Source organism: Amborella trichopoda, chromosome 13 (genome assembly GCF_054954075.1).
Source record: "Amborella trichopoda isolate Santa Cruz 75 chromosome 13, AtrichopodaSantaCruz75HAP2 v2.0, whole genome shotgun sequence".
Classification (NCBI taxonomy): Eukaryota; Viridiplantae; Streptophyta; class Magnoliopsida; order Amborellales; family Amborellaceae; genus Amborella; species Amborella trichopoda.
In genome coordinates, this window is record NC_142348.1 from 25,508,303 (window position 1) to 25,534,353 (window position 26,051).

At 39.4% G+C, this 26,051-nt stretch overlaps 1 pseudogene; it reads left to right on the plus strand.

Annotated features, from left to right (window-relative positions):
• The first annotated feature begins 4,822 nt into the window (after nt 1-4,822).
• Nucleotides 4,823-22,154, plus strand: LOC18445029 (pathogenesis-related thaumatin-like protein 3.5; annotated as a pseudogene).
• The last annotated feature ends 3,897 nt before the right edge of the window (nt 22,155-26,051 follow it).

The window sequence follows — 26,051 nt, forward strand, 5'->3', positions numbered from 1 at the left end:
CAAAAAAAATCTCAGCCCCTAGTGTCAACTTCAATCTCCAGCCCTAGTGCCACTAAAAAAAAAATCTCAGCCCTCAATGCCAACTTCAATCTCTGGCCCCAGTGCCTCATCCAATCCCAGCCCTCAGTGTCGCCAAAAAAAAATTCTTTCCGACCCCAATGCCACTCAAAAAATCTCAGGCTCCAGTGTTGCATCCAACCCCGAGCCTTAGTGCCACCACAAAAAAGTCAGCTTCCTCTCCTCCATACTAAACTCCAGAATCCATGGTGAAGTCTCCTAAAATGAGACCGCCTCCGAGGCCACCTCCCTATCACGTCTGGGTAATTCGGGAGATCCCCAACCAGACTAGTAGAGCATGAGCGAAGGAGGTACCATGCCTGCCTTTCCTCTCATCAAACTCCAGCATCCAGGGTGAAGCCTCATGAAATGAGACCACCTCAAAGGCCACCTCCCTATCATGTCTAGGTAATTCGGGAGACCCCCAACCAGACTAGTAAGGTGTGAGCCGAAGAGGTACTATGTCTGCCTTTCCTCTCATCAAACTCCAGCATCCAGGGTGAAGTCTCTTAAAATGAGACCACCTCAAAGGCCACCTCCCTATCACGTCTGGGTAATTTCTGAGACCCCCAACCAAACTAGTAGGACATAAGCCGAAGAGATACCCTGCCTTCCCTTCTCTCCTTCTCAAAACAAAACACCAGCATCTAAGGTGAAGTCTCCTGAAATGAGACCGGCTCAGAAGCCCCCTCTCTATCACGTCCGGGTAATTCCCCAACTGGACCAGTAGGATGTGGATTGAAGAGGTACCTTGCTTGCTCACCACCACTTGGTGTTTTTGTTTGGATAGGGATAAAGCCCACCAAAAAAGGCCCCTGCCAATTGGAACACCAGGACTTCCTCAGCCAAGATGGGATAAATGCCACACAAAGGGCCCCCACCGGCTGGGACATTAGAAGTTCTCGTTGATACAAAAGTCATAAGTCTGCCAAAGGCAGACCATCAGCACGATCTCCCAAAAACCAAACTCTGACGGAACCCAGAGAACGCCCCTCAACAAGGCACCGGACCACTAGAAGCGACTTTGGTCACCCTCGATCAAGGAAAAAGCTAAACAAGGTCTACCCCTCAAGGACTGCGTCGATGTCGGTGATTAAGAAAAAAAATATATTTGAGAGTTTTCCCCCAGGGTGAAAGTCTGGCCAGATTTGTGAACTTCGTTTGCCAATGCTACTTCGAGCTGCGTTGTTATGGTTCCTGGCTTTGCTTGCAAGTCAGAGAGGAAGTTGTCGCAGTCGTTTTGCACCAAGTTTGGGCTGATTTTGTCTTAGTTTACGCATTTACCTAATTTGGGAGGTTACCAGAAAAAGTATTCCGGCAACCAACCTTTTTCACTTCTCTGGTGACCTGGGGACTTGCATTCATCGGACCTTGGATTGAATGCAAGAGTTGTACTAGTGTGTAGCTCCTTGAAAGGTGGTTGCATTGAACTCGTCTTCACGGTGATCCAAGGTTTTGATGTCGAGCTATGCTTAACGGAATCCGAAGCTTCTTCTCCTTGAACCCTGGTTCTCCCTCTGGTTTTGTGGACACCTTCTTCCTTGGAGCAATGCGGTTCCCGGTCACTCTACAGTGTGTGTCATAGATCAAAATGACGGGGCTGGCATGATCTAGAACATATCAACTTTTGAGCTCTCTCCAATTTCAGAGGAAGGCGCAGTGGGTTAGCGAAGCTATTGCCGAAAAGCATTGTCGCAGTCCCCATTTTCGGAGACTGGTTTGGTGAAGCCGCACCCCGCTAGTGTGAAACCCGCAAGTTGTGAGGCCGCATGGGTGTAGACCCCTTTGGGGAGGTCCGTTTGAGCCCAAATTTGGTCCTCGAGGGATTTTCGACATTCTGAGTGCAATGGCGGTGGCTTAGAACAGTTCTGCAACTGCTAGCATAGGGCTATAACTGAAGGGTCCTTCTTTGGTGTGATTTCACCTCACCTAGGTCACGTGGCCCAAGGCTTTATTTTTCAACACAACATTAGTCAGTGGGTGTCTGGTGTAGCTGCAAGACCAAGCTATCGTCGGCTCACCCCTTATTCGCATGGGCGATGGAAGTACATAAAAAATGACATACAACAACTTGCCTCGACAGATGTTGCGCTTCGAGAGAAACACAGCATGATTAAAAGGTATCAAAATGCTCACAATCGAGAGAACATTAAAGATATGCTGCTGAAATAGTTGAACCATTGCCACAATTTGCAGAACAAGCTTCCACGGTCTCGCCATGGTGGAGCAACCTGTATGTAGGGATGGTTTCGTCATTCGTTGAAAAGATCTCAGGGACATTTTTGTCATTTGCACCTAATTTCAAGATTTATTTCTAATTTCTTAAATTGTAATTAAGATTGGCTTTTGACCGTTTACCCCTGTTTGGTGAATCCTTTATATAAGCAAGCATAACACATTTGTTAAGGGGAGCTCTCATTTCAAGCCTCAATACCCCCAAAAGCTGGGAAGAATCAAGGTTAGATTGTGTTTTCCTCATTAGCTTCTTTTTCCTTGTGAGTCCCCAATCCCCGTATGAGAGGAGAGAGGGAGAAAGAAACCTTTGAGAGAGAGAAGATACCCCAGAGTGCGCTGTCCCGCGGGCACCCTGGCCGCACAGGTCATTTTCCCCCTCTCCTAAGCCGAGTCACCCCTTCTCTCTCTCTCTCTCTCTCTCTCTCTCTCTCTCTCTCTCTCTCTCTCTCTCTCTCTCTCTCTCTCTCTCTCTCTCTCTCTCTCTCTCTCTCTCTCTCTCTCTCATCTTCGCACGCGACCTCATCCGCGCGATAGCCTGCATCCACCTGCAAGCCGACGGATGTGAGTAAACCCATGGGTCTCAACCCTTGGGTTTCCTCACTCCCCCTTTAACGGCCAACCAGTCCTCTCGAGAGGGCAACCAAGGAGGAGGGACATTCGAATCCTATTCCAATAGCTTAGAGAGAGAAGAGAGAGGTTGCGAGCTTGAAGAGGGCCCCCGTCAAAACCGTTCTGACAAGCAGAAGGAGGGCTTCATAATTGCTCTAAGAGGGCTATCAGCCCGGGCGTGTACCCGAACCCCCCAAGCAACGTAAAGAGCATCAGCGCTCTAGTACACCGTCTGCGCCTATCCGCAAGTAGGAGGGCTCGTGCAAACCACGCGTCGGACCTCTGCGGTTGTTCGAGAGAAGGTTTCTGCCTCCTCACCAGATGGAAACCAAGACCCCACCGACATCACTTTTGTTATTTGATCAGCAACCATCAACTATGTAGGAAGATCTCCTTATTTGCCACAACTTTTTTAATCAGAAAAGTTTTATATAAGGGCGAGGCCCTAAACAATAAAATTAAGCCACACCTCAAAAATTTACTAGAATAGGTTGTTTCAATGTCTAAAGATCCTCAAATTGATCATCTCAACCTCAAAATGAACGTACATAAAAAAAATAGATTTCAAGTATTGGAAATAATGCATCTTGTAATGCATTTTTTAGACTGTCAATTTTCAAAATTTTCAAATGTTTATAGATATGCTTGATCTATACTATTTTTTAAGCTTAAAATTTTATAACTAGATATGAAAATAAACTTTTAGGCCATTATAAAGATTTCCAATATTGAAACCATATCTTTTGACGAAATTTAAAAGCACGCCTTACTTTGATGGTTTATGGCCTTGGCTATATTCAAACCACACCCATTTTAATTTATTTCAAAACACCTAGTGACAAAATATGATCATGACATAGAAAATATTATACAGTAGAAGTGAAGCGCATGTCAAAAACCCACCAAAATAGATTGTTCAACACTGTAAACCCTATAATTGATCTTCGTAACCTCGAGATGTATGGATATGAAAAATTGCTAATTTCAAGTGTTGAAAACAATGTATTTTATAGCGTATTATTTAGATTGTCCATTTTCAATATGTTCAAATGTTTGTAGAGCCCCTAAATTTGCACCATTTTTAGAGCTTTGAATTTCGTGTTTAGGGATGAAACAATTTTTTCAGCCATCACAAAGTTTTCCAACACCAAAACTACACCTTTTAACATAATTTAGAGGGCTTCCTTACTTGGGTTGTTTAAGGTGGACATCTATATCAACCACATCTATTAGGGTTTTGCCCAATGGAGAGGAGTATGAAATTTTTTGATATCTCTCAAGGTTGCAGTTTGTTTAGAGTCTAGGCTCTAAACAATCAAATTAGAGCCTACCTTCAAATAGCGTCGAGAAATGTGGTGTCAATGCTGAAAATATTTGGGATAGCCTTAAAATATACTTCATATTTATTTATAAAGTTTAAAGCTTCAAAAATAGTGTACATCGATAGATCTATGAAAATTGACGGTCCAAAAATACGTTACAAAATATAATATTTCTAAAACTTGAAATCTATTTTTTTCTCATGTCCATACATCTTGATGTCGAGATGATCAATTTGAAGATATTTGAGCATCAAAACAACCTCTTTTAATGAAAGTTTTGAGATAGGCTCAAATTTGATTGTTTAGAGCCTCGGCTCTACATAAACATTTCCCGATCTCTAAATCTTATAAAAAAGTAATGATCCATGGGATCTTTACTAAAAAAAAAAGAGGGGACACTTTCGTTGCTAGGCATACAACCTCTGCCGTGGATTATCCATAAAGGTATTGCTTCTTGTACGTGCCACCCCATTTCTAGGACAAAATCGTAAACCCAAACTTCAAATCTTTTAGAGAGAGCCCAACCTTCAAAACTTTTGAGGAGAGAGAGATGTCATGCCACCCAATTTGAAAGAAATTCTAAACCCAATTCCCAACCCAACCAAAAACCCCATTCTCTCTCTTATATTTAGCAATGCTCTCCCCTCCAATTTCCTTCCCTTCTCTCGGTACACAAACATACATACCTACACCATTATATGCATAAATCACACAAGCTGCCATCTCTAACACCTTGCATTCTCTCTCCAAATGCCTAAACTCACCGAATTTCTCTACACAAACACCTCTAGACCTTTCTCTCTCCTCCCCTTCCTCCTCTCTCTTCTCATCCCTTTTCTCTCTGTCACCTCTCATGCAGGCTCATTCACAGTTGCAAACAATTGCCCCTATGCAATATGGCCAGGCACACTAGCCAGAGCGGGAACGCTTCAACTACCACTCACTGGATTCCGGTCAGAGTGTCACCATTCCGACCGCTCCTAATTGGTCGAGTCAAATTTGGACTCAAAAAGGGTGCAAATTCGATGTCTCCGGTATAGGCCATTGCCTTTCAGGAGATTGTGGTGGGAAGCTAGAGTGTGATGGTTTGGGTGCAATTCCACTTGCTTCTCTCTTCGAGATCACCCTAGGAACACCCCAGGCCCTTGATTATTATGATGTGAGCCTGGTGGATGGCTACAATTTGCCGATGGTGGTGGTACTGCATAGGACCTCAGGTTCATGTAACACAACTGATTGCGGAGTGTACATCAGTGTAGGTGAGTTTAGGGAAGAAATGGTAGAATGCTGGGTATGATTTGATTTGAATGCCAAGCTTTGTGTGAGAGAGGCACAATTGTCTGATTTAAGGGACGAGAGAAAAGGGGTGAGAGAGAGTTTGCAGAGGGATGAGGGTTTGCAGAGGATTAATGGACAAGGGTTTGCAGAGAGGAACGAAGGTTTGCAGAGAGGGTTTGAAGAGAGGGATTAAGAGACGATGTTTTGTAGAGAGGGATTAAGGGTTGAGGATTTGTAGTGGGAATGGGTGGAGAGAGAGAGTCCGGATTGACAGTTTGCTTTTCTTTGGTTTGGAAGAGTGCAAAGCTTACTCAGCAGTGTAAGCTTCATTGCTATGTAATTTGTGGTGGGTTTGAGCCCAATTTGTTTATTGGATCTTTTTTTTATAATGGCTTACTCTGGTTGAGGGGATTTTTTTCTGGGCTCGAATCATGTTTGACGAAATTCATCACAGAAATTCAGTAATTTTTCATGCATGGGGAAAAAAGTTTTCATAGAGAGAGTTCCTTGTAGAAATCTAGAGAGAGAAATGTTTTGATAGATGATTCTAGTCTGTGGTATGGTGATGGTGGGTGATACAAAGAGAACAAGTAGGTGATACAGTTGTAGTGGCTAGGAAGTGGTGGTGTGATGATAATGGCAATTGAGTGGTAGATTGATAAAGAGTTGAGAAAGGTATATTTTGAGAAGAAGATGGAGAAAGGCAGTGTTTCCTATATTGCGGCTTTACGTTCTCCTTCGAGTTCTCATCTCCATAGGAATCCCACTAGTTTGGTTTGATATGATATCAAGAAAGAGAATTCAGTCAACAATGATCATGAATTTCAAGGAGAGATTTTTAGACGTACAGATGTTCCTGGAATGGGTTAATAAGACTTGGACTAAGACCCCAAGCATGTGTTTCTCAATCCCAAGAAGTAAATTTATTTGTTTTCTGGGTTCTTATGATGAAGCTATTAAAGTAATCGATCAGAGATTTTAGCGCTTCTGAGGAGCTGATTTAGTCACACAAAGATGGGTCCCTACCTTATAAGCCTCCTTGATCAAACCAAAATCATCGTGGTTTGCGATTTATCGTATTCGAATCATTGCTCGGTCCTCTGAAGTCTTTAAAGAGGTAACAAATCTATGTGGTCAGCTCATCAAGATTGATTGGAATTTAACCAGCAATCATACTCTTGTTTTCCTAGTAGAAAGTAAAAGTGTAAATCATCCTAAAGAAGGTATCCTAAAAATGGGAGGCTTTGATTTTAAACTTGCATTTAAAGAGATTCGAATTCATAAGAGAGGTTTCGTTAAAGTCTCTTTTGAAGAGGTGAAACATAGCTTGAATGGTGAGCAGAATGTCTATAAGGATGATGGTTCCCAAAAGCCATTAATGTCAGTCTCAAGTTGCAACAATGGAGTTTCAAAAATTGACAACCGATATCATCGTCGAAAGTTTCGTGGGAGGGCAAGTTCAGGTTATTCTCTACCACGTCACCTCTCAAAGGGAAATATATCATTAAAAAATGGGTTGTTAAAATTTGATGGAAACATTCTAAAAAAATGTACTATGGAAATTCCTTGTAAAAAATCATCTGTTTTGGAAAGCAATGTTATTCCCTGCCATAATCGGTTTGAAACTTTTGGAAAGTTTCCCTTTGGATGTTTGGATGAGTGGCCAATTAATTCCTTCCCACAGATGTCCATCAAAGATAAGAAAATTCTGCAGCTTCAAAAAATAAGTTATCATCCCACAAGTAACCCAAAAGAACACCATTATTGAGTTTCAAGCTGGCTCTGTCTCTGATGTGAGTAAAAAGATGATATCTGAAGAAGAAAAAATGCAACAGAGGAGTCTATTTGGGAGGGTTGCTTCCAAGCAGTTAAAGATGCAAAAGAATGGGAAGTTTGTTGAAACCAGTGTTGGTTTATAAAGTCGAGAGTGAGGAAAAAGATAGGGAAGGAATATATGATATTTTTACCTATACTAATAAACTTTGGAGGCATCTTGAAAGTGTTGTTCTTGATAACAGTAATCGAAGCCTCAAATAACACGAGCTGGAAGAACCTCTTATAGTTCATCCAATTGCTATGAGACCACCGAGTGATGATGCTAATGATGAAGTTCTTGTAGTAGATAATTTTCAGGGATATGATGACTATGATAATGTCAATGATGGCATGTCCTTAGTGATCCGACCTTCGGAAGTTAGTATAGTTTTGGATGTAATTAATGTGCATTATGGTGACTTTCTTCACTCCATTACAGATACCCTAAAGGAGGAGCATAGAAAGGAACTAGAGGAAAGGCTTGTTGGGTGAAAAATTCGTAAATCCAAGAAGAAGTGAAAGCTTCAAAGAGAACTTGACAATTTAGTATGTCATATTAACTATTATCACGGTGAAGTAAGTGCTTGTCCTCGTGTTCATTCTAAAGCTTTGCTGCCTATGTTTGTTGGTCCTTCAAGGGTCACCAAACGTAGAGAAGGTTACCAGTTTGTATGAAAGTGTTATGTTGGACTGTCAAGGGCCTCAATAGTGCTCAACGCAAGAGAGATGTTCTTTTTTTGTTCAGAAAGGAAAGGCCTGATCTCTTGCTTTTCCAAAAAACTAAATTGGAGGCCCCGACTCTTTATACTACCAGATTGGTTTGAGGAAATAGCTGCTTAGATTTTTTGACAGTAGATGCTTCTGGTTCTTTTGATGGTATTTGGGTCCTTTGAGACCCTTTGGTTTTGAGTGCTTCACAAAACTTTATTTCTAGTAGACACATTTCTATTATTTTCCAAAGGCCTATAGATAATTTTTCTTGGTGTTTATCTGTAGTATATGGGCGATCTACTTTTTTTGAGGAACTAGCAAATATTCAGTTAAATTTGAATGTGCCTTGATTAGTTTGCGGTGACTTTAATATTATTAGATGGCCAAGTGAATCTACATCTTCTTCTTCTATGTCTTCTTGTATGAGATTGTTTGAAGGTTTTATACAGCACCATGAATTGATTGATCTCCCTTCTACTGGGGCAAACTATTCCTGGTCCAATCATAATTTACAAGATCCTATTTTGACAAGGTTAGACATGTTTCTTGTCTCTTTTGAGTTTGTTAGTCGTTTCCCAAAAAAAAAGTGTGAAAGTCTTATCAAAAATTTCTTCTGATCATGTCCCTCTTCATCTTAACTCTCACGTTTTCTTGTTTGGACCATCCCCATTTAGATTTGAATTGGCATGGCTATCAGAGAGATATTTACTCAGCATGATTGAAGATTTCTGGAAAAATACTACCATTGATGGTTGAAAAGTTTTTCAGATTTCAAAGAAGCTCCAACTATTGAAACAAATGATTATTACATGGAAGAAGAATGTTTAGGGAGATTTACAATCAATAATCAGGGCTACAAAGTTTCATAAAGAGGAGTTAGATAATGTTCAGTTTATGGGAGGTGCTCTAACACAAGATCAATTCAGAGACAGAAGCTTATGGGTGGATACGTATAAACAGTTGCTTAATTTAGAGGAAATCCATTAGAGATAAAGATCTCGTGTGAAATAACTCAAGGAGGGCGATAAAAACACGCAATTCTTTCATGTTATTTGCTAATGCAAGGAATAGGGGTAACTCAATTCAAAGCCTCTGTATTGAAGGAATAGACTGTGACAACATGTCAAACGTTGAAAGGGCCCTGGTTGATCCTTTCAAGAAGTCTTATGAGGCCGATAGTGGTATTCAATTATCCATTCAAGATCTACCTTTTACTAGGTTGCCGTTAGAACAAGCTCAATGGTTAGAGAAAAAAATTGAAGAGCAAGAAATCAAAGATGCAGTCTTTGGCCTAGGCAGAGATAAGGCTCCTGGCCTAGATGGATACCCAATAGCATTTTTTCAATCTTTTTGGAATATTTTGAAAGATGATATTGTTCAATTATTTGAATAATTTTATTGGAGGGGTAAAATTAATATTGACATGAATTCTACTTTTATTGTTTTAATTCCAAAAAAAAATGTCATTGCGGAGATCAAAGATATTTGGCCTATTAGTCTTATTAGTAGTCTTTATAAAGCATAGCAAAGATTTTAGCTAATAGACTATGTCAAGTAATTCACATGGTTATTAAAGGACCACAATCATCATTCTTGAAAAATAGGCAAATTATGGATAGTATTTTGGTTGCACAAGAATGTATCCACTCAAGAATCAAGGATGGCAAACCGAGCCTTATTTGTAAGCTAGACTTTGAGAAGGCATAAGATAAGGTTGATTGGGGCGTACTACAAACTATCATGGCTAAAATTTTCGTTCAAGGTGGAGATTGTGGATTGATGGTTGCATGTCTTCTACCCATTTTTCAGTTCTTGTTAATGGCAAAGCAACTAGTTTTTTCAAATGATCAAGAAGATTGAGATAAGAGGACCCTCTTTCACCATTTTTATATACTTTGGTAGCTGAGAGCTTCAGTGTCATGCTTAATGGATTGACAGTGCAAAGGATCATATCAGGTGTTAATTTGAAACTAATAGTCTTATAGTATCACATTTACAATATGTTGATGATACTATTATATTTTGTGATCTCACGGTTAAGGAAATCACTTGCCTACGGATTTTCATGAAAAGTGTGGAACTCTCAACTAGACTTAAAGTTAATTTGAGTAAAACCAAGTTCATTGGTATTGGTTGTCCGTAAATGGTAGTTTCAAGAATGACACATTTATTAGGTTGTAGTGTTAAGTCCTTACCTTGTACTTATTTGGGAATTCCTTTAATGCATTTGAGGCTTTCAAGATCAATTTGGGATCTATTGATGGAGAGATTTGACAAGAAACTAGACAGTTGGAAAGCTAAAACTCTTTCTATAGGGAAGATATACGTTGATTAAATCCACTTTGTCCAACCGCCCAGTATATTTTATGTCCTTATTTAAGTTGTCAAAAGAAGTTGAAAAACAACTTGAGAGAATTATGAGAAATTTCTTGTGGGGAAATGACATAAGAAGGAAAAGATTTCATCTGGTGAGTTGGAAAAACATTTGTAGATCAATGAAGGAGGGGGGATTAGATGTTAGGAGCTTGAAACATAAGAACTCGACACTTTTAGTAAAATGGTGGTGGAGGATCCATACACAACCTGAGTCTTTTTGGGTACTTGTTCTGAGAGATAAATATGGAATGGATTTAAACTTTTGTCTCATTAAAAGTCTCAGAAACGGGACAAGTTTGTCTCATATTTGGAGAGGTATTGATTATGAGAGATCTGTGTATCTACGGCAATTCCAAAATATAATGCGGAATGGAGAATCCACTCTTTTTTGACAAATGGATTGGAAATGAACCATTGAGATACCTTTTCCCTGCGGTTTTTTCAAAAGCTTTAAACCCGCTAGCATCTCTCAAGGAGGCTAGTGGGGGTGTTTATACTAATATTGTTTGATCCATTCCTTGTAGATACAGGAGAGGTACAAACAGATTCATTGAGTAGAATCAAACATTGTTGGGATTATTGAATGGCACATGTTTGACTCCAAATATAGATGATACATTTATTTTGGATCTTACCCCTTCAAGAGATTTTCGTTTAAGTCAACCTACAATCTATTATTTTCTAATCGTTTGAAAGAGTTGGATGCTAGTTTATTCAATATTAAGACATTGTACATGCCTCTTACAGTGCAGCCGTTCTTATGGATCAAGTGTCAAGATAAATTAACGATTGCTGATAACGTGAGAAAGAGAGGGTTTATTATCACTAATGTATGTATCTTAGGCAAAGACAGTGATGAAACTTCACAACCTTTGGGATTGGACTCGGCAATGCCTCAATTTGTCATTACCTTTGCCCCAAAATGTCAGAGCTCTTCTTGACCAATGGATGACACTCGATATTTCAAAAATGGGAACTATTCTTTGGAGATCTATTTGGGTTAGCCTTATTTGGAATGTGTAGAAGGAAAGAAATAGAAGAGCATTTGATAATATAAGTACATATCTAGCTCTATTAAAATCGAATATTTTGGCAGTTGCAGCTGATTGATTCCTTACACATAACGATAGTGGATTTATTCCTAAAATTCTTATCATTAGCAATCCCTTGGTAGTGGCGACTATGAGTGTTACCAATAACACTCATAATGAGATTTTTTGGATACCACCACTAGTGAATTCCTTCAAACTTAATTTTGATGGAAGGTCCTTTGGCAATCCAAGGTCAGCTGGCTGTGGTGGACTCATCAGAAATAATTTGGGTCACATTGTATATTCTTACTCGGGTCCTTGTGTTATCACAACAGCACACGAGGCGGAAGAACGAGGTTTATTAGAATGTTTGAAATTGCTATGCACTTTGGAAGGGAGCAGGATCATCGAAGGAGACTCGGCAAATGTCATTGCTTGGAGTAAGAGAAAGGCCCATATTCCTTGGAGATTTAGCACTGTTTTTCATCAAATTTGAAATATTTCATCAACCTCTATGGCAACGGTCCAACATTGTTATAGAGAGGCGAATGAAGATGCCAATATTCTTGCCAAAGAAGGAATTCATACTCCCTCTCTGTTGGTTCATTTCTGTAATCTTGTGTCTTTGCTTGAACATCTTGTATTTTATATATGAATTAATGATAAGTCGTACGTTACCGTTCAAAAAAAAAATGTAGGTGAGTTTAGGGGCACAACAATCTCCTCAACCCATAGTTCCGAGATTTTGGCATGAAATTTTCGACATGGGTTTTCAACATTTTCATCTTTTGAAATAAAGAATTTTGTTTGTAGAAATCATGCATTAAGAAATTTATAGAACATTGATTCAAAATTTGGACTTTCAAAATTTGGACTTGTTTTTAATTAATATTTCATCATTGAGCTAGTATACGTCATCTTATGATCTTAAATACATGTAATAATCGCTGGTTCAACTACCCAAGAAGAACGAAACATTCGTTTGCTCCAAATCGTATAGGTAGTTTTTGGGGTCCTAAAAATCTTCATAACATTCTCTTTCATTTCTTTGGACCCTGTAGAAATGGACAGCCCCTTCCACAGGTAATTTTTTCATAATAGAAACCTAAGAAATGACACTATTTGTAGCTATAAATCATAGTTATAAATCAGTTTACATAAGGTTGCAACTTTAAAATATAGAATTAAGGTTTACCTCAAAAATCTATTATCAAATGTTATTTTGATATTAGAAAACCCTCTAATTAATTATCTCGATATCGAGATGTATGAATATATAAAGAAAAAAGATTTTGATTCCTAAAAATAATGCATCTTGCAATATTATCTGGACCGTCCATTTTCAAGATTTTCAAGTGTTTATAGATCTAATTGATTTAAACTATTTTTGAAGTTTAAAATTTTATAATAGATTCTCAAGTCATCCTATAAATTTTTTACATCAAAATAATACTTGTGATAAAATTTAAAGGTGCGCCTTAATCGAATTCTTGAAGGTTGCAACCTTATACAAACCACACCCTAAATCATTAGGCATTATTTATAGCAGTTCTAATATCGATTGGATTGATATGTGGTTATTTTTGTTGGTTGGCAAGCATGAAACGTTGTGGTCCCAGTCTACTTGAGTAAGCGTTAGTGGCTAGGACCCATAATCATTTACTCAATTTTCTTATGCCTGAGCATCTCTCTAGCGTTCAAGAACAATATTAACTAATTTTAGTCCTTCAAAAATGTAATATATTATTGAAGAGTTCACTCATTTTAAAAAGAAATTAGAGAATTTACTTTTGTGGGTTTATTTTGGTATGTAAAAGCATACTATGATCCATAAGAGCATAAAGAATCACTATCTAATGAAGGGATATGTGGTAAGAATCGTGCTTGGGCTTTGTTGGTTAGTAACTTACATTAGGAACATTACATCTGAAATTCAATCCCTACTGTCAAATTGCCCAAAAAAGAAAAAGGCTTAGGGACATACCATCTGAGTGACCATGCCGAGGTGCACTCTTTTATCTCATTAACCATGATCCACCAATTGGGTGTGAACACAAGGCAAAAATTGGTAATTTGCTACTTATCCAAAAGATTATATAACACTATACATAACTCCCTCCCAACAATTCTCACTCTAAAAAAAAGACTATTGTTTCAGTGTATTGAAAATATAGGTGACTATTTATTCAGTCTATTGACAATAGAGGTGGGGTGAAGAAAATTGATAATTTGACACTTGATTGGGGAAGGGGCTGGGGTTGTGGTGGTAGCACCCACACATCTTTAGTCGCACATTGTGGTTTTCATTTCTACTAACACCACTTTACAGACATTTTAAAAAACCAACTCCTAAACTACTTAAAAAAACTTGAAAAATTAGGTAATGGCCAATCTTCTCCTCTGGATTATCAAAAAAAAAAAAAAAAACTTGACACTTAGATTCTCTCTCTGTCCATGAAATGGGTCTCTCTCCATGAAAAGGGAAAACATATACTCATTTTATTATTGTGCTGAAAAATATGGATAGGGTGTCCAAAAGAGCTACAGGTAGTGGATGGCGATGAAATTGAGATGAGAGGTGGGGTGGTGGGATGTAAAAGCGCCTCGAGCCTTTGGTTCGGATGCATACTGTTGCAGTGGGGAGTATGGGAACCCAGAGACATGCAGACCAATCATGTACTCCAATATGTTCAAAAGTGCATGCCCTACAGCTTACTCCTACGCCTATGATGATGGAACCAGCACCTTCACTTGCAAGGCTGCCAATTATGCCATTACCTTTTGCCCCACCATCTCAGGGTAAGATGATCATGAATCCTCTCTCTCTCTCTCTCTTGGAAAAAAACTACAACTTTTGCTCTTGCTCAAATCACTGCTAGGGGACCCTTGAAATCCTGGATTTGGAACATCCTACCCAGAATTTATCAAAATATATATATGAGATCTTTTAATTTAATTTCAAAATAAGCACAATCAAAGTACACTTCACCATGAGTTGGAATTGTTCAAAGAAAGATAAACTATGACATTGTGAAAAAGTTAATGTGTATTTTGATAAATTTCGCTATTTCAATACATACCTTCCGCCCAAGAAAAAAATCTTCCCAACAAAGAAGATATATATAATCCATGTTTTAGACAGTCAAATCTAAATAACTCAGGACATACACATATCTCTTCCAGGTAGTTCAACCCTAAGGTCAAAACTAGATTTCAGACAACTCATCTAACCACGTACATTTCTTTTCTAGGCGGTTCAATTTTGAATCCAACTATGGAAGTACTGCTGCAATGTCAAATCTCAATCAGTCAATCCCAAGCCCGAATGACCCCTCTCTCTCTCTCTCTCTCTCAAAAGAGACTCACTTTCTTAAAGGACCATGACATTCACTTAGGACAGACTACTAAAACTTCTAAAAGAATGGGGGAAACAAGATTGGGAAGCATCTTAGTCCTTTTATGAGGGTGCAGCCGTGCAGGGATGCAAATACTCCGGGTCCAGGTCCAGTGAATTCGGATCCCATATCATTTTTCGGGTCCGGCCAGACCCAGACATGACCCAACCCGTTGCCACCCCAACAAATACCATTATCTGTCTAAAAGAAGCCTTAAGTTCCTAACTTATCTATTTGTTTATTTGCAGATTGAGGAGGTCTGATGGCTTAACATCAAATCACCAACCAACACCAAATTACCAAACACCCCCACCACCATACACGCAGCAGCCAACAGGATCCCCAAGGGTGCACAACAGAGCCACAACAAGCTTCAGATTTAGAATCAATGTCTTCCTCCACCAGCCACCTCCCATTTGCCAATTTTTCTCTTTTTCTTCTCTTAATTTTCTACTTTTAAGCTGGAAAACAGCCATGCCATGCATGCAAATATGCATGACGTGCATGTGCGTACATGCATTCCAGTTCGTCAGGAACGAGGGGCGTAATCCTCAGCAGCTGTTTTTTAAATCATATATCCGAATTTGCTCCACCTTATGGTGGCAATAAATACAAAAAAGAGCAGTTCTAGGAAGGTAATCAGCCTTTGCAAGGAATGCAAAAGCATTATGTATGTAAGCAAGCGTACTAGTGAGCATGGAAGCATATATGTTCAAAGCAAAAGTAAGCATCGATGTATTATGCATTTATGCTTGCATGCAAGTAGACATGATGTATAATGCATGTATACGTATGCATACATGACGGCAGTTAATCAAGAGCAGAAGAGTTGTACAGTGTCGATTATCCTTTGCGAGATATGTCCATAGCATGTACGTATGCATGCAAGAATGCTTGGGTTGATTATATACACATATTACAAGGCATATATAATTGAACTAGAAAATTCTAAGTGGCAAGGTAACCTCCTCAGCATATTCATTTACATATTGTTCTACAAATATGTGCGTGCTGGAATGCGAAATAAACACAGTGGAAAAAGTTCATATTCATCCCCATTTCTGTAGCTTCACTCCATTGGACAATTAAAAAAAGGGGTGTGTAAGCATGTTGGGCTCTCTCTCTCTCTCTCTCAGTGAAGCGCCCTGTTGGAATTGTACCAGCAGCCTGATTTGGTCCTCATCCCGTTGAATGGATTCGAGTTAAAAAACTGTTAATATGTGGATTTTGAGACGTATTAGATGCATAAAAGAAAACTAAATACATTCCTTTATCTAAGAGGAGATACCTCCCACATGAACTGATGATTTTACTCTAAGCTAGGAGCTATCAGTAAGTACAAAATGACACATAAGGACGCATGAGGAATTCAATAAGAACTTCCCAGGAGTCTTTTAGATTACAACTCTCACATCATTATACCTTCTACTGTCTAACAACTCAATACTCAAGCAAAATTTAGCTGATTAAGCCAAGTACCAACAAATTAAATAGCGTTTCCGTTCCTATGAGAGATAGAGAGATGATAGTCACATACATGACTGGAACTTAAGCGCTCATGAGGAGCTTGAAGTGTGGCGCTTCAGCCTCATCTTTGTGAGAAGGTTTAGTGGTGGGTCGAGGGCGACCAGTCAAAGGGTCAATGACGCGGTTGTCACGGGGCCCACCTTTATGCATCATGGCGAACATTGGAGGAGGTGGCAGAAGACCTGCTCTAAATAAAATCCTTTTCACAGGGTCAGATGGCTGAGCACCAACAGATAGCCAGTACCTATAATCAATAGACCCGTAGTCAATAGAACCTCTCTCTCTCTCTATCTCGTGTGTGCATGCATAGATCCTTCATATCCCATTCAACCAATTCTCTCAGTCCTAATTAATCAGTAGAAGATAGTGGAAAAGGAAGAAAGAAGGAAACAGAAAGAAATCCCTTTTTGTTTTTTTTCCTTTTTTTTTTTGGGGGGGGGGGTTTGTGAATGAGAAGAATTTCCTTATGACACGAGGACGATCTCAAGATGACATCATAAAATAACAGAGAACCTTAATAAAGGGAACACACTTACCCAGTAACTCTCATATAGATAAAATACAAGACAATTTTTTTTTTTTTTGATATCAATAGCTTGGTTAAAAGGCAATATTCAAAGTATCAATAGCTTGGTTAAAAGCAATAACTTGAATTCAAATAGGGCCACACATAGGGACATGTTGCCTCAAATGGCCTTCGCCTGTTCATCATTGTCTGATGGGCAGGCCAGCTATGTCGTTAATTGGTCTGCCCCAATCAAGTGGAGATAGTCTGCCCACAAATCAACAATTGCAAGCATCCTATGTAAACTTTTCCCGTTTTAAATTCATACTTCGACAAACTATTGAATGGTTAATTGTTTAAGTTTCATTGAAGTGAGGAGTCCTAATAACAGTTAATGTAAGCTAATCCTAAATTTCCATAACTTCCATTCTATCACATTTTGAACCTGTCTTCCCATAATCATAATCAGGCTATTTTTCTTTTTTCTGAAACCATCATAATCAGGCTAAAATTTGGCAGGGATCCAAGTCAGATTTCCCCAGTCCAACCAGGGCAAGTCTGAGACAAAGCAGGTTATATTTAACAAAATAAAGTAGCCAGCTCCAAATACAGTCCAACTCGGGAAATTCCCAATTCTGAGTCAGAGACGCAATATTTGAAACAATATTTAAACTTCCATTCTATCAATTTTTATAACTTTGTTTACTTAGTTAATTGGAACAGCCAATAGGTATATTGAAAATGGAGTTCACAGATGACCGACAAGCCGACAAAATCCTTCACTCACTAATGGCACAAAACAAGACCAAGCTTGGAATATAAACCAAATTAAATAAATTCCCAGTATAGGATGGTAAGCCCTATGAGGTGTAGGAAATTAGTTGGGTAATTCAGTTTTGGTGAAGGAATCGTATTTACTTCACTACCATTTTCGCTGGTAATTTTATTACTGTTTTGCAACCATTTTTTTCCTATAATTATTCCCTTAGTCTCTTATTACTCATACTTGTTGTATTGTATATTCAATAATGTCTTCCTTATACTATCACTTTCCAAGATTACTATTGCCTTCATGACTCAACAAGTGGATATGCTCGAGTAATGAGTTCAAGTTAGATGGTTTTGAAAGTCGAGTTTGAAGGACGAGTTATTGAGAACAAACTACACATCTAACTGGTATAAAAAATTGGTTGGAATAGCTTACTTATATGTTGTATTCAAGGCACACCAATACATTTGACTGTCCATATAAACATACCTAGAAGCATAAAGGAAGAGTGACTATAAGAAAAAGTATCTAAGTAGTTCCTTTGCATTCTTACTCATCATGCCACATGAAGGGGCTCTCGAAGCGTACAATTTTGGAAGTTGTGGCTCATTAATTAGTAAACCCTTACAGTCTTACTCGTCATGCCACATGAATGGGTTCTCTTAAGTGCGACAAATGTAGATTATGTAGCTCATTAATTAGTAAACTTAGGGTCTATATGGTGAGTCAAGGTAATATTTATCGACTTCAATACAGCTTATGATCATGTCAATTGGGATTTTCTAAAGCATATGTAATTTTGAGCAAGGACATTTCTCCACTTAAAGCAGAAAAGGAGACTCAGCATAACGATTAATGAGCTAGGCATTGATGGCTTTATCACTAGACATATTCTGTGCTGAATAGAATTTGATTTTCGTTGTTATTTTGGTAAGTTGGTGAATATACACGAGGAAGACCAGACACTAAGTGGTGATGTGAGGATGGTATAACATGCAACAGTTTGGGATAATAAAGGACAAAAGGTCATGAAACTGCTTCTTAGGAGGTCATGTGGAGTTGGTGACAAGATGATCTTTTTTTGGAGATTTTTTTTGTTTTGTGTGTGTGTGTGGGGATGTGTGATTGGGGTGGTGGGATTCACTTTTTGCCAGAACCCCACCCCCAACTGTCCTTGCCGGACCCACAGAGGGCTAACACGGGCTCGTCGAAAGACAATAGGGTGTGGGATCACGACCACAGGTAGAGAAAGCCACTCAGGTTGTAGTGCGCTCAAAGCTTTATAATGATCAAAGCCAACCACAAAAGAAAATAAAAACCAAGCACAAAACACATAACCATGAATTGATGGACAGTTGTAAAGTCCCAAAAAGGCATATGATAGTTCCAAAATAGTGAGTACAACTGGGTCCAAGGCATAAAAAGCCCATTTAACAAGACATAATTCCAATACAAAGTGGACCATAAGGCCAATCTGCCAACTAAAACATAACTAAAAGAAGCTTCCATGGGAAGGGAGTATGGGCTCCAACTGCGATCACCAAAAAGCCCTTCCAAAACCCGCTATCACTTTACAAAGAGTAAAGTTAAAAGAGTCAGTTGTAAAGCCCATTAAATAGATCAAGGTGTTATGCTTTCCTGCCTACGCATCATAACAATACTCAGGGTGTTATGCAAATCTTACAAAACATGGAGCGATGTGTCGAAAATCGTATTTAACGATGTGTCGTGCATGATTCGTTTTATGGTGGAGCAATAACAAATCAGATTGATCAAATATGATATGAACCAGAAGTCGATCAAATCATTCAAACACGAGCATCTTAACAGATCAACAAAATTAGGCAAGTATATATCATGCATAAACAATATCAAGAGATACTACCTAAGTCCTGAAGTAGAAGCCTTATCCATCAAGCCAATCAAATCTCGATGCTTAGAACTTCTACCATCACACCAGGAGGGAAACACCACCAATGGGTCATTCCGTTGCGTAGTGCCTCACAGACATACACACACACAGTCCAAGCGGGCTTTGGGGCTTTTGATAGGCGGTGGCTTGCAAAACATGACTCTCTCCTTGTGCCCTTTTGGCGGGAGGGCATTACACTACCAAATGGGTCCCAATGGATCGTGCATCACTTAGATTTTGGGGGGCGCGACCCTCCCGAACACTCATATCCTAACTCTCATCCTATCATAGAGAGCCAGGGAAAGATCTTAGCGGCCGGCACAATTTTTCTCACCATATCATAGGCATGTGTCCATGCACACAGCATGTAACCATCAACACATATCATATCATAAGCATGAGTCCACACACACAGCATGCGACCATCAGAACATATAATATCATAAGCATGAGTCCACACACACAGCATGTGCCCATCAGCACATATCATATCATAAGCATGTTATACATATGCTCACATGAAACATCAACATGCATGCTATGCGTATAATCATATCTTCATGCTCATTAGCTCAAGAGACATCATTATGTCAATACCATACGGTATATCAATGCAATAGACATCACAACGTTATTTTTCTGGTTTTTCAATATGAACACAGACTACCTTTAAAAACATATCATAAGATTTAAAGATCATTTAAACCTGAAACCAATCTTACGACAATCTACGCTCATAAAAAGACAGCTTTTGTATAGGGGGTAACCCCAAATATTGGTCTAAATTTTGTCAAACTGTTTGTTGTTCTTGGGTGAAATTTCTGTTTTACACTGCAGAAACTCTAGGGTGACAGCCTAATAGGAAAACGACCATAGCTTTCAAACCACATGGAATTTAATCATGATTCCAAAACCAATTTCAAAATAGATTCATCTATCTATCATTTCAAAGTGGTTTGACCTCATTCTAGTATATTTTGGTCAGTGAAAAGCTTCATACAAAACATATTAAATCCCTAGAATTTTACTTCACAAATTTGGCATGCTTCAGAAAATGGCTAATAACTTTTAAATCAAATGAGATATTAACAACGGATCATTTCCATGCTTAAATAGATTCAATGAGCTACTAACCCACCAAAATTTGTGGTCTAAGGCAAGGTTTAAGGTACCCAAACGATCCCTCAAACAGGGACCATAATTCTGGAAATCAGAACACACTTTAGAAGAATTTCAGTAGCATGCACCAGCACCCACACTCGCACTTACACCCATACTCATACTTGAGTTTCATATTTTGATTAGGTAAGGATAAGGCATTAACATAAGCCTGAATCCATGGAAATTAGATCCACTTACCTACTCCAATCGAAATTCCAAAGTGTTTCCACTAGCTTCACCTTGAATGCCAAGCTCCAAAGGATTGGGTTCAAACTGAAGGGATTAAGGCTTTGGGAGGTTTAAAAGGCTTAAGGGAGGAGAAGGAGAATGTGGATGAAAGAGGGCCAGTGAGGAGACAGAGGGAGAAAACCCAAATTCATGAGTGGGTAGGGAGTAAAAATAAGTATGAATGGTGGAAGCATGCATGAAGAGAGAGAGAGCATGAGAAACACAATGATAGGGTGGAAGCATGCATGTGTCACATGGCACTCATGCATGAAGAGAGAGAGAGAGAGAGAGAGAGAGAGAGTGAGAGCATGGGAAATACAATGATGGGGTGGAAGCATGTATGTGCCACATTGCACTCATGAGAGAGAAGAAGCACCCCTAGACGACCATACACCCCCCACGTTCAGTAGCGCATTCAATCGTCTGCGCTCTCAATGTGCATCCGTCCACCTACGATTGTCAGCGCGCTCATCCATCCACGCTCTCAGCAGCGCACTCATCCGCCCGCGCTCAACAGCGCACTTATCCACCAGCGCTCACTAGCACACTACAATTTCCCCGAAAAAATCTCGGTCCATCTTAGTACCAAAACCTGAAGAAAACCTTCTGGTGGAATGACATGAAAAGGGATGCGGCACTATTTGTGTCTAAGTGCTTAACAAGTCAGCAAGTAAAAGCTGAGCATCAAAAGCCCGCTGGGTTGTTGCAGCCCTTACCCGTGCCGGAATAGAAATGAGAGCACATTTCTATGGATTTCGTCTCTAGCTTGCCTAGAACGAGTTTAGGGCATGACAGCATTTGGGTCATTGTGGACCGGCTGCCCACTTCTTGCCGATCTGCATGACCTACACCATGGACTGACTAGCCCAGTCATACAACAAGGAGATAATGAGGTTGCATGGAGTTTCGGTCAGCATTGTGTCCGACAGGGACACTCATTTTACCTCTAAATTTTGGGCTAGTTTGCAGTCAACAGCCCTCGGGACGAGACTTACCTTTAGCACTGCCTTTCACCCCCATACTGATGGGCAATCGAAGAAGACCATCCAGACCTTGAAAGATATGTTAAGGGCTTGTGTCACTAACTTTATGGGAAGCTGGGATGACCATTTACTCTTGATTGAGTTTGCCTATAATAACAGCTTCTAAGCCAGTATTCAAATGGCACCATTGGAAGCCCTATATGGAAGGAAGTGCAAGTTACCCATTTGTTGGGACGATAATGGTGAGAGAAGGCTTTTAGGGCCAGAAATCGTCCAGGTGACTCAGATAAGATAACATTGACTCGAGAGAGGCTCAGAGTCGACAGAAGAGTTACGTCGATAACCGAAGGAGAGACCTCGAGTTTTGAGGTGGGTATTCAAGTCTTCCTAAGGGTGTCACCATCCAAAGGCATCATGAGGTTTGGCAAGAAAGAGAAGCTGAGCCTACGTTATATTGGACCCTTTGAGATCTTGGAGAGGGTTGGAAGCATGGCATATCGACTTGCCTTACCTCCTGAGTTGGCAAACATTCATAATGCCTTTCATGTGTCTTTATTGCGGAAGTATCAACCCGACCCATCCCATGTTCTGAGATATGAACCCTTACAGATTAGAGAGGACATGACCTTCATTAAACGGTCAGTTCAGATACTGAATAGAAAGGTGCAGGTATTGCATAATAAGGAGATCCCGCTGGTCTGTGCTTTGTGGCAGTATCATTCACTAGAAGAGTAGACTTGGGAACGGGAAGATGAGATCCAGGAAAAGACCCCCATTTATTTGAATAGCAAATGTATGATTTAGAGGACTAAATCCTTTTTTAGGGGGGGATGATGTAAGAACTGAGACTTTTCCAGAGAAATAGTAATACGCTGGCGAGCACGGGCGGATGAGTGCGCTGTTGAGCACAGGCTGGATGAGTGCACTGTTGAGTGCGAGCGGATGAGTGCGCTATTGAGCGCAGACGGATAAGTGCACTACAGAGAGCGTCAATGTTTCAAAAAACGGTCCGCTCGACGCCTAAGCAACCACAAAAATATTTATGTACGCCTCGACCCCGGTGCCCCTACACGGGCACTTGTACCTGGGCGGGCACCTAGCGCCCAGGGTAGTGGGGCGTTTTATTGTATTTAAGTTCACCCAAAAGGGCAAACTGGGTCATTTTGACCCTCAAGTTTGTATAAAAAAAGTTTTGGGGTTTATTTTTGAACCCCAAAGTGAAAAAAAACAAGAAACCCTCACCTATTTCTGATAATCTAAAGTAATTTCTGAGAATTGAAAGTACTTTTTTGTGGATTGAAAAAGTTTTTTTTCTCCTTGAAATTATTTTTAGGGTGCTATTGGTGGTATTAGAAGACTTTTGAGTTGATTCGTAGCTCGATTGAGGTAACCAACATCGAAGATCAGAGATTGGGTTAAAAAGGTAAGTCTATAATCTTTATTTGAGTTTTATTTTTCCAATGTCAGATGTCTTCTGCGGGGTCTAATAGGGGTGGAGACTCGAGATAGAAATATTGTGTTAACCTTGATAAGAATGACAGAAATAAAATTATGTACACTTTTTGTGGACATGTTTTTAATGCAGGTATAAATAAATTTCAAAAACATCTTACCGGTATTAGAGGTGATGTTGCTCCATGTAAGAAAGTCTTAGATATAGAAAGAACTTTTGGAATACATTGAAGGTGAAAAGAGTAAAAAAATTGCAAAAAAAGGATATAGCAAAATTAAAGTTAATGGTCCATATTTTTTATGATAATATTGACACTGAAGAAGAGGATGAAGAGGGGGAAGAAGAGGTAGCTATGGTTGGTACTCAGAGTACTCAGAACTCTAAGACCAGGAGGCTTTTGGGTCTAAGAAGGCTCGTACGAGAGAGCCTATAGATAGTTTTTTTACACCTAACCCTGAGACAGTAATTGAGAAAGGTAAGGGAGGAAAGGGAAAAAAACAAGTGACAATTGAAAATATATTTAAGAAGGAAGATAGAGCCATTGTGATTCAGTATATTGCTCGGTGGTTTTACCATGCGGGCATTTCCTTTACCATTATTCGCTTGAATAGCTTCCATACAATGTTAGAAGAAATTGGGCAATTTGGACCAAGTTTAAGAGCTCCAACTCCTTATGAGATTGGAGAGTCACTACTGTAGAAAGAAGTCGAGTACACTAACGAATATATCAAGACTCATAAAGACGGATGGGCTAAATTTGGGGTGATAGATATGTGGAGTGATAGGAGGAGTAACATGAATTTGTTAGTAAATTGTCCTACGAGGTATAGTTTTTTTGCGCTCAATCGATGCTTCCAATGATATTAATGATGCGCATTATGTATTTTCTTTCATTGATAAGGGCATTGAGGAGGTTGGAGAGGAACTTGTAATTCAAGTAGTCACGGATAATGCTGCTCCCAATTTAGCTACAGGTCATTTGCTTTGACAAAATAGGCCTCACATATTTTCGACTCCTTGCGCTACACATTGTGTAGATCATATGCTTGAGGTAGTTGGTGAATTGCCTACTATTAAAGGAATTATTTTTAAGGCTAAGGAGTTACAATCTTCATATACAGTCACATATTTACCCTTAGCATGATGCGCAAGTTTATAAAAAAGAGACGAGCTAGTGAGGCCTGAGGTCACTAGATTTGCCACTGCCTACCTTAGTCTATAGAGCATGTATAAGAGGAGGATCGAATTACGGTCTATGTTTCCTTCAGAGGAGTGAAGTAGGTGTAAGTAGTCTAGAGATGCCAAGGGAAAGAAGGCACAAGATATTGTTCTTTCAAAATATTTTTGGCGTAGCGTGAAGCATGCGATATTAGTATTTCTTCCCTTAGTGAAGGTCTTGCGCTTGGTTGATGCTGATAAGCCCTCCATGGGCTTTATATATGATGCAATGGAAAGGGCTAAGAATGAGATTGCAGAGAATTTGAGCAATGATACAGCCAAGTACGCCCCAATTTAGGAGATTATTGATGACAAATGGGATAAGTAGCTCTATAGACCATTGCATGCAGCGGGGTACTACTTGAACCCCAAATTCTTTTATGCAGATGCAGATATTGAGTCAAAAGGGGTAATTATGGATGGTTTTAATGAGTGCCTTGAAAAATTAGTTCTCGATCCACATACCCAAGATAAGATATCAACTGAAGAGCTAATTTCGTGCAAATGTTCTTTGACGTAATTTGGGAAAGATATGGTATTAAGACAAAGAAACAAAGACGAACCAGGTAGTATTCTTTTGACTTTTGTTTTATAAAATATAAATTTATAATTTTCTTTCAAGTTCTGGTAATGTTAATTACCTAAATTAATTATAAAGGTTGCACACATATTGTAGCACAATGGTGGAGACAACATGGGAGTAGAGCTCCAAACCTCCAGAATATGGCTATACGGATCTTGAGTTTGACAACTACCTCTTCTAGTTGTGAGCGCAATTGGAGTTCGTTTGATATGGTATTTTATTATTTTACAATTTTATATATTTTTTTTGTCTATAAGTTCATTTTGAAATATAGATTCATAAAAGGTCAGAAGATCGTAAACTCATAGTAGTTACTTATGCATTATATTTCCTTATAGGTGCATAAAAAGAGAAGAAATAAGTTTGAGCAAAAGAAGCTCAATGACTTAGTTTTTGTTAGAGAGAATCAAAGGCTCAAGGAGGAAAAAAACTAGCCAAAGAAGGACCCTATCTCTTCAAAAGATATGGAGAATGCTTCAGATTGGCTAGTTAGTGACCCTGGTACTGACGAGGTCTTCCCTGGGGAGGGTTTGACATGGGAAATGGTCGAGGAGGCTTCGGGGCAAGCTTCTGATCCTTGGAGGGCCACTCAAGCATTATCTTATGTTGGTACTTCACGGAGGAAGATAGAGGAAGAGGAGGAACATTCAGAAGAATCTTTGAAAGAAGAGGAATACGTTGAAGAGGGTAATGATTCTGATGATGACGGTCTCAATTCTGATGATGACGGTCTCAATTCTGATGATGACGGTCTCAATTCTGATGCAGATGAAAGTAATGAAGATGATGATTGATTCTGATTCTTATTGATGTCTTGATTGTCTTCTCTCTTCTTTTGTATTAACTTACTAACTTTATTACACCATCTGGGTTTGGGCTTCAG